Source organism: Geospiza fortis, unplaced genomic scaffold (assembly GCF_000277835.1).
Source record: "Geospiza fortis unplaced genomic scaffold, GeoFor_1.0 scaffold13, whole genome shotgun sequence".
NCBI lineage: Eukaryota > Metazoa > Chordata > Aves > Passeriformes > Thraupidae > Geospiza > Geospiza fortis.
Window position 1 is genome coordinate 1,147,219 of NW_005054384.1, and position 9,617 is coordinate 1,156,835.

The 9,617-nt window shown below is 41.5% G+C and overlaps 1 protein-coding gene across 4 annotated transcripts in view; it reads left to right on the forward strand.

Moving 5' to 3' along the window:
* The window catches only part of CALD1 (caldesmon 1), a 171,272-nt gene that overhangs the window by 111,401 nt on the left and 50,254 nt on the right, over nucleotides 1-9,617 (forward strand). The gene's annotated exons all lie outside the window — the stretch shown is intronic.

The window sequence follows — 9,617 nt, forward strand, 5'->3', positions numbered from 1 at the left end:
ACCCATAACTTGTAGGACTGTGATATAGATAAGAAATAATAAACATTTGAGCCCAAATATGAAATACCATCTTTAGTGCTTCAATCTCAAACTTGAGAGCGGCAGAAAGGAAGTTAAAGAGTTGACACTTGGGCAGGTTCGAATGGTAAACTGTAGCTTTTGAGGTGATGGGGTAGGAAAAGCAGTCCTTTTGCCCAGGCTCCCACTAGGACAGGGAGCTGAGGATCAGAGAAGGAACCATGGCCTGTTTGATGCTGAGGGCATGGCTGGGATGCTGCCTGGCCTTTCCATACTCCATGCAAGACTGGGCAAGGCTCTGAACTCCCACTCCTTTAGCTGGGCTTTTAAGGAAGGATTGTGAAGCATCTGGCCCTCAGCTAGAGAGTCAGAAGGCAGGAAATGCCTTTGTGCAGCATTTGCCAACTGTGGTTTCTGGTATGTTGGTGGGTGGGTTCTCAACATGTCCATCTTGATAAGAAAATGCCTAAAGCCAGACCCCCGCTCATCCTTCATCAAAGGATCATTTTCTTTATCTCCAGTTTCAATTAAATGTGGAGTTTCTAAAAACAAAAAGGCACCGTGCTCCTCTCACAGCCACATTTAACCTCTTAAGCCCTGTTTTGTGCACCAGGAGTAACTAAGTTACAGCTGAGGATGAGGGCTTATCTTCCCAGTTCAATCAATTCCTCTCGACTTTCTCGAAAGACTTTTGCATCCCCTGAAATTCTGCGTGTCATATCATAGGTGAGAACTTTTTTTCAGGGAATATTTTAGAGGAAAAAACATACCAGAAGGTTGGTTATAATGCTTGAAAAATTGTCCCTATTTTGTTTTTTGTAAATTATAAAAATGTAAACATAAAAATAGTCTCCTGTCTAGTGAATATTATTATTAATATTTTTCCTACTAAGGAAGAATGGAGAAAGAAAACATCCCATAGTTTGATTGGGTTATTTGAGACGTATATAGTCTGGGTTTTGTGTTTTGAAGAAGTGCACATTTAAAAAATGTGTTTGGGATTCAAATGGGAGGGTGTGGAAAAAGTTGGGTTTTGGAAAAATATTGTATTTAAGAAGAATGCATTTTAAATAATGCTGATAAGAATAAAATACCAGTGAAGTGGTACTTGCTTATTTTCTGTACAGTTTCTTACACCCCCAAAATATCTATTATCTATTAATCTTTGGGTTCAGAATTGGTCCAGGCCAGCTGTTTTTGTAAAAGTTCCTCAGTGTTGTGGATGTTAACTTAAATTGCACCAAGTGATGCAGGAGCCTTTGTCCATGGTGGTGTTCAGAGAGGCAGGACCTGCTGCTGGTCCCTTCCCACTGCCAAAGTGGGGGCATCCCCTCTGGGAATTGCTCCAGTTTCTCCCAGCTCTGTGTTTCCAACATTAAAAAAGAGCTAAGTTAAATCACAGAACATCACATCAACAGTTGTTAGCTTACTCTTTGCCAGACCAAAATGAATTTGAATTAAACAAGTGGTTTAATGCTTCCATCCTGCTTTTAGGTTCTACCTTGGCATTTGGAGCTGAAGGGATTTTTCTACTTCCTTTGTGGTCTGAAATCCTTTCTTAGTCTTAAGGTCAGAATTTCACAGCAGCTTTGGTGTAAATAAATGAATGCTGAGGAAAAAGCTGCAAACCTTTCCCAAAAGAAAAAAAAATGCTTTCAGGTATTAGAAGTGCATGAATTCCTGCCAAGTTTTTGAAAATGCTTCTGATTTCTTTCTTTCAGACTTTTCTGAAATGTTTATTTTAAACACATTTTTAATATTTTTGAAGAGCTCAAGTGAACTAAAATACTGGTGGCCATTTTAGAGAGAGATATTTCTAATTATTCCCATGGAAGCCTTGAAATGTCAGAAGCTCTCTAGGTGCAAAGATGATGCCCTAAGGACAGGTTTGTCTTCAGTTGCCTGTGCTATGAAATGATAGAAAATTAACTTTCTGAATGTAAGTAGAAAATTCACTTTCTGGATGTAAGTTTTTTAGATTGGAAGGGTATGTTCCTGTTATAATGGCTGATTCTGGGAGGAAGTTTGTAATACTGCATATGCTTTAATCTCTCCTGAACCTCCAAATCCTGTAAGAGCCCCTGCAGGAGGAGTTCCTGGAATCCTTCCCATCCCACGAGGTTTATTCATAAAATGTGACACTCTGAAGCAATGTCTCAGGGCACAAAACACCATCAGGGCATGAAAGTATAGCCACAGCTCTAAAACTCAGGCTGCAGCTTTTGGCAGATCTTGAAGGGGAGGTTTGCCATTGGGAAAAGGAAATTATTTTTCTTTGTAGGCAGTGGTTGATATTTCTCTTTGCATACTGGACTGCTACTGACTATTTTGATAGCTATTTTGTTTAAACCTCCTTGAAGACAAGTCTGTCTGTTTTGGGGAAGGCTACGTTTCTTTTGAGCCTCTTATTGCCAGTTTTTCCAATTTTTTCAGCTTCTATGAGAAGCTGAGTTTTAAGGGAGGATATTGGTTAGTGGCAGGTTGCAGAGAATGCAAACCCATCCCAGCCAGTGAGAGCTGACAAGGATTTCTTTCATATTTAGTGGGGGAAAAGGGGATTTTCCTGTTTTTTGAGGAGCAAAAGAACAACTGAGGTTCAGACCCTTTCTTGCAGCACACCAGAAGCCCCTACAAGGCTGGTGCAAGTTTGGCAAAGGTCTGCGTTCATACCCAGCTCCAGTCCCTAAGGACACTCTGCGGTGACATGGCAGACCCAGGAGATGCACAGGGATGCTGATCCTTTGAGAGTGATCAAGCCACTGGCTTCCAAAGATGCTGAGAAGGAAGTAATTCAGCATTTTCCAGTTTCCCTTAAACTGGTGAACACTCAGAACTGCTTTTCCTGCTGTCCCCTGTCACTGCAGATGGGAAGAAACCAGGGGCTCGAGAGCTGGCTCAGACCTGTCCTGTCCTGGTGGTGTCAGGTATGGCCAGAGAGCCATTTTCCAGGAGAAGATAGGAAGTAGATCTAAAATTAGAGTTGTTCACATGGTGTTTTTATAAATTACAACAGCTTCCAGGTACTTCAGTGCAGAAATAAGTATTAGCACTTGAGTATGCAAAGAAAAAATATAGTTGGATCTTTTATTGCACTAAATTTAAGTAATTTAAGCCCTCAGGTCATTATGCCCTTGATGCACATGCTGTGATGAACATTTATCACAGAATAAATTAATTTGGAAAAGACTTCTGAGATTGACCTATGGCCACATACCACAGTGAACTAGACCATGGCACAGAGCCACATCCAGCCTTTTCTTACACACCTCCAGGGACAGTGACTCCACCAGCTCCCTGCATGCTGATCACCTTTCTAATGGTCTAATCACAGAAAGGTCTAATCGGTGAAGAAATTTCTCCCAATTTTCTGTGAAGAAATTCCTCCCAATGTCCAACCTAAACCCCCTCTGATGCAGATTGAGACTATGTCCTGTGCTATGATGATTCAATTTTAATTTCTTGGTGCCTTTTTATGTTTATTACCATGAGATAAATCACTTTTTCTTCTTTTGAAAGCCTGCAAAGCCTGGATGAGGCAGAGCCCCAGCAGGGCAGGCAGAGAGGAATTCTGTGTGCAGGGAGAATTCTGCTCCACGGGCCAGGTGCAGTAGGGTTTGCATTTTTTCCCTTTCCCACTGCTTTCCTCTAAAATGTTAGGTGTGAGCCATGGCTGGAGGCAAGAATCCAGCCTTGATGGAGCAGAGTCCTGATCTGATATGACAGGAGTTGTGGACGTGTTCAGCCCTTACCCTTTGCTTTTAAGAGGGAAGTCCCGTTAGATTGTACAGATGAGACTTGGAAGATTTCATATTTGGATTTCCCTAAAATGAGAAGAAATGAAAGAAATATTTTGTGTGTGTGGGGGGGGGTTTTGTTTTGGTCTCCTTCAAGAAAGGAGAACTGTTGGAAAAATAGGTGTTGGATGTATCCTGTTTCTTGAGTAGTCCATGGAGTGTTGCACTTCTAATACCATTTAATGCCCTGTGTGGTTCCTCCCTGGAGGAAGCTGGCAAGGCTTGCTGCACAGGGAGAGTAAGTTTGATGTGTTGCTAGCTCATCTTTATAAACTGAAAATGGGTTGGGATGGGAGTGCTAAGGAGGTTTATCAGACAGCAGGAGCTGTGAGTCTCAAAAGCAGCGTGGAGATGAACGTGCTGAAGGAACCTCTGCTGTGAGCCATGGAAGTGAAGGAGTAACAGAGACAGTTCAGATCCACCCTCTGCCAGTTTGCTAAAGTGGATTTGAATGAAATTGAATGTACAACTAGCTCCTAATTTCCAAAGCATTTCTGTGTGGGTTTAGCAATCTGATTCCTGTCAAACCCAATGACTGTCACATTGACGCAAATACCAGGCAATATTTAGAAAATTTAGGAAAGGTATTTTGCCAAGCAAGAGAAAAAAACCCAGCCCCTCTCTTTTAACATGCATTCCTGTAGGAATTAGAAATATAGAAGAAAGGGAAAAAGCATACTGAAGTGTTGACCATTCTAACAAAAATTACACTGTACTGGTCTTTTTTTGGATTTTTTATTAAGTTTTCCACTGGCTGGAGGCTTTTGAAGGAAAGAAAAGAAAAGACTCATCTTCTGTCTTGAATTAACGTAGTTAATGATTAACAGAGCAGTGCAGTATGTGTGGTGCCTTTTAATTAAATCAGAAGAGACATGATTTGGACAAGATTTTAGTTTCACTTTGAAAGTTATTAAATAAACTGACACTGTTTGCTCTCCAAAAGTTCCTGGGAGCATCCGGTTAGCTGGTAATCCCCGTGCAGCCAGTGAAATAAAGCTGCTTCTAAAACACCTGAGGGCCAGCACCAGATATTAAAAATGACTGGTCCAGTCAGACAGGGGCATAACTGAGCATTAACCTGCAGGGGCCTGGTCTGAGGATTCACTGTCAGTTCAGGGATAACAAAGGTCCAAACTGAGCGTTTCTGGTCAAGTTTGCATTTTGAATACCTCTGAGCTGTTCAAGTGGCATAAGCTGTTGAACAGTTGGTGCCTTTGGTGGAGTTTGGATGGCTTTTGCCTGCTGAGTTTATGGGGTTGTTTGTGAAGTGAGATCCTGACTGGAGCTTGGATGTTGCTCACCACTGAAGTTCAGAGTATCGTAAGACAGGAGCTTTTGGTACAGGAACATCTCCATAATTGGCCCAGCAGGAAAAGCTCTTCTCCTCCCAGAGCTGTGTGCATGTGTGCACACATAAAACTCTCTCAGCAGTGAAGGATCAAGCCCAAAGCCTGGACTCAGACCCTGGCTTCAGACTGGAGTGAGACACTGGGTGCTCTTGCTGGCATGTGGTGGCACACAGGGCTGAACAGATCCAACATTTCACACCCTGAGCTTGCTGTTATTTACTGATCTGTCTGTTCAGGAGCTGTGGCTGAGGCCTCCACCCATGCCCTCTCAGCAGTAAAATCAAGGCAGAGCCTGTTTTGCCTGGAGATGCATCTCTCATCTGTGTTTGTATCACACCTACCACATTGTGGCTCCTTCTGGCTTTTGTGGCCAAGCTTGAAGTGAATAGTTATCTTTGCAGCATGCCTCCAATATTTTAGAAACAACAATAATCTCATATAAAACCTGTTGTTGAAATTACCTATTGCCAGGGACAGTTGGGGCAAAGAGAGCTTACATCTACATTATTGGCAGTTTTGTGCAGCTTTCTGTTTTGTGGGCTCTGCAAGTATTATCCTACATGGCTGTGAGCAGAAGTCCTACAAGTCTGGGCTTTGAGTGTTATCATTCACACTGATAAAGCTGAAATTTATTAATAGCCATTATGATTCAGGTATAAATGAGAGACAGCACATTTTAAAGTTTGAAAGCCAAAATAACAGATTGCTTTTTATTGCTGTGAGAACTGCCATGTGTCCCTGAAATGCATAAAACACAAAAGAATGGGCATGGAATTGAGTGGGGAGAAAAATGGACTCCTGCTCAGGGCAAGAGGGCACCAGAGTCTGTCCTTCACCTGTGGCAGTGCCAGGGCATAGGCAGAAGTGATAAAGCCTTTGTGATTGCTTCCCTCTTGCACTTTCCTCCATTCCAGTTGTCTGGTGACCAGAAATTATCTGTATCCTGGTGGTTACATGGAGGCTGTTGTTTGGCTCTCCGTGTTTATCTGAAAGCAGTGAAAACATGACATAAAACAAAAGCTGTGCTTTGGTGGAAGTGGTCTGTCACACCCAGGAAATATTATGCTGCTTTATTTCTGGATTTCCCCATAAGTGACTGATAGAGAATGCAAACACCAGCAAATATGTTTTTCTATTCAAGTTTCAATTTACAGTGATAGTTCTTCTTGGAATATGATTTTAACACTTGTCTTGGAGTTTGCTTTGTTTACTGTTACAGCCATACATGCAGTCAGTAAATTTTCCAAATGAAAAGCAGGATAATATTACCTCAAAAACTAGAGGACAGTCAGAGAAAATTAAATTCTCTTCTAAAATCAATCCTGTCTCAGCAAAGCAGGCATCAGATAGGACTGAATGCTGCATGGACTCTATATGGGTCTTATCTGGAGCTCCATATTTTGGAAGTGTTTATAATTGTGGGCTGCAGGCTCTTGCATTTTAATGTACAAGGCTTGTGCTCCCAATCCTGCAGAACCTGTCTATGCAAATAGTTCTCTTTTCTGATAAGACATTTGCTACCTGGTAATGTGTCAGTGTGAACATGCAAATTCTGCTTGTGTGTGGCTCCATGATTTGCACATGCAGATGCCCAAACCTACATATTTCAATTTGAGTATGTATTTTAATGCATAAATCCACATACATAGCTGGGTACTCACAGGTTTCATTGAACACATTATATTTTTTGACACTGCTGCTCTTTATGGGCACCCAAGTAGTTATAAATATGGGATAGAGTTAAAGAATGAAGGAAAGAATAGATATCAAGCTGTAGGATGGATTCTTAGTTTTGAATCTTGGAAGAGCTTGGCTTTTGTGGCCAAGCTTGAAGTGAATTGTTATCTTTGCAGCATGCTTCCAATATTTTAAAAATAACAGTAATCTAATATAAAACCATTCAGTTTGTTGATATTACCTATTGTCAGGATAGCTGGGGCAAAGAGAATTTACATCTACATTATTGACAGCTGGGTACTCACAGGTTTCATTGAACACATTAAATTTTTTGACACTGCTGCTCTTTTTAGGCACCCAAGTAGTTATAAATATGGGATAGAGTTAAAGAATGAAGGGAAGAATAGATATCATAACTGTAGGATGGATTCTTAATCTTGAATCCTGAAAGAGCTTGGAAAACTTATGACTGGGAAATGGCAAAATCTCTGTTACTTGGGATATTTACAGCTTGACTTGGGAAAAAATATACATAGTAAGAGACAGCTCAGCATTATTTGATGACAAAGTGCATAGTCTTGTTTTTATAAGTGCTCAAGAGATATACTCCAAGAGCTCATGTATGAGCTGCCAGACTTTACCTTCAGCAAGTGATTTAATACACAAAGTGTTGTTCATCTGTGAAATAAATTCCCTGCTCACATGCCAGTGTCCTAGAAGGAAATCTCCTAGGATGGTGAGTGCAGATGCTTTTTGCCCTGTGAGATGCATCCGCTGAGTTCCCTGCAGTGAACTCTTTTGGGGCATTTCAGAACAGACCTTAAAAAAGCCAGCAGAGTTTGTCTGCTCCGTGAGAACATGAAAGAGACTGTGGCATCTTTCATTTTTCCAGAGAGGGAACAGTTAAAAATATTCTTCAAATAAGGAACAGATGTTAATGTCATTAGAATGGATTTTCATAAAAAACATTTGTTCTCTTGCAAAATGCCAGTAGCTCTGCAAACTCCTCTACAAGTCTGCCTGTTTCTTTCAGACTTGTGGGACAGAGAAGGGGCAGTGCAGGGAGAGCTGTTTTCTGTCTCTGAAACCAATCAGGTGTGTTTCTCTAAGTTTCCTGTTTTAAAATTGCCTCAACATGGACAAAGCAGCTAAAGAAACATGAAGGTATTTGAATAACAGGACAAGAACAGTGAGCATCACAGAGAATTCCCTGTTGGCAAATAGGTACAGAAAAGAATAAGCTACATATGGAAAGGAATGGTCTGGACATATGCCTCTGTCAGGTTCTAAATTCACTGTAGTTTCAAAAGAAACAAAGATTCACAGGCTTTTTTGATCAGCTCACTGAAAACTCTGTCTTGCCTGCAGGAATGGTTAAAGTAAAAATAACAAACAAAATATTAAGTGGCTCTCTGGATGACCTCTGGACATTCTTATTGTTAGTATGAGTAGACATTGGAACCTCCCAGTAATAATTTCCTTTTTGGAAAGCTCTCATGTCTCCTTCCTCCTCCTCATTTTACTGTTTTTAATGTTCAGAAAATAGGAAAGGCCCTGTAGTTCCTTTCATTCTGCAATAGATGACCTTACACTCTGCTACAGCCATTTGCCTTGAGTTCATTGGCATGAATGACACCTCACAAGTGCTCTAGTGTGGTTAGCATTTGTTTGCTCCAGTTTTTTTCTCTTTCTAGTGTCTTCCTTAGGGGTTTTGGTGTCCTAGATCTCTGAAGCATCAGGACATACAAGGAATGCAGGTTGAGACACGTCTCCTGTCCCATCAGTTTTTGTGCTTTAGATGCCTGTGTGAATTTTTGAGATTATCTGGGAGGTGATTTGCCTCTTCCTGCTCCATATGCAAGATCTTCACCTCAGGGCCACGGTGTACTGAAAGTATCCCTCTTGGTTAAGGCGCTGAAGTAAACAACAAACATTTGGCTTCCAAATATTGAAGGGATTATGAAGTGCAAGGATCGATAGCAGCCTCAGATCCTGCTTTTCCAAGGGGTTACAAGCATGGCACAACGTGTTTCAGCTTCTTTCAGAGAAACTAGTTCTGCAGTAAGCTTAGGGAGCTGCTGGATCCACACCCAGCTGAATTCACAGAATGACCAGGTTGGAAGAGACCTTCAAGATCATCGAGTCCAACCCATGCTCTAACACCACCTCAGCTAGACCATGGTACCCAGTGACACATCTGGGTGGTTTTTAAAGACATCCAGGGATGGTGACTCCACCACCTCCCTGGGCAGAACATTCCAGAACTTTATCACTCTTTCTGTAGAAAACTTTTTCCTAATATCCAACCTGTATTTCTTTTGGTGCAGTCTGAGTCTGTGTCCTCTGGTTCTGTCACTGCTGCCTGGAGAAAGAGCAAAAGATGGGGTGGGGTTTAGCATACTTTAGAACAAAGGGCTGGGCCTACAGAAGGTGTGCATGAATAAATAGCAACTTCATGGGGTACTGCAGGCCTGTTTCTGTGTGTGTGTAAAAAAGCCCTTGTACAGGGGAATCATTCAGCTATCTATACAGCACAGGATTGTTACCTTTTCACAAAAAATCTATCTCATAAAAAAATGAGAGAGAGTTTTTTGGGAGGAAAAAAAATCCAGTTATTGCATATGGGACTTAAGCAGACCATAAATTAACATCAGTGTCCTGAGCAAAGTGCAGTTGTTGGATTCTTGAAAGCTCTGAGGAAAAAGGAGTCGGGGTTGATGCTCCCCTGGCTCTGCATTGTCCATGGCACTGTGCAGAGGGTGGCCTGCGTGTCACTCCA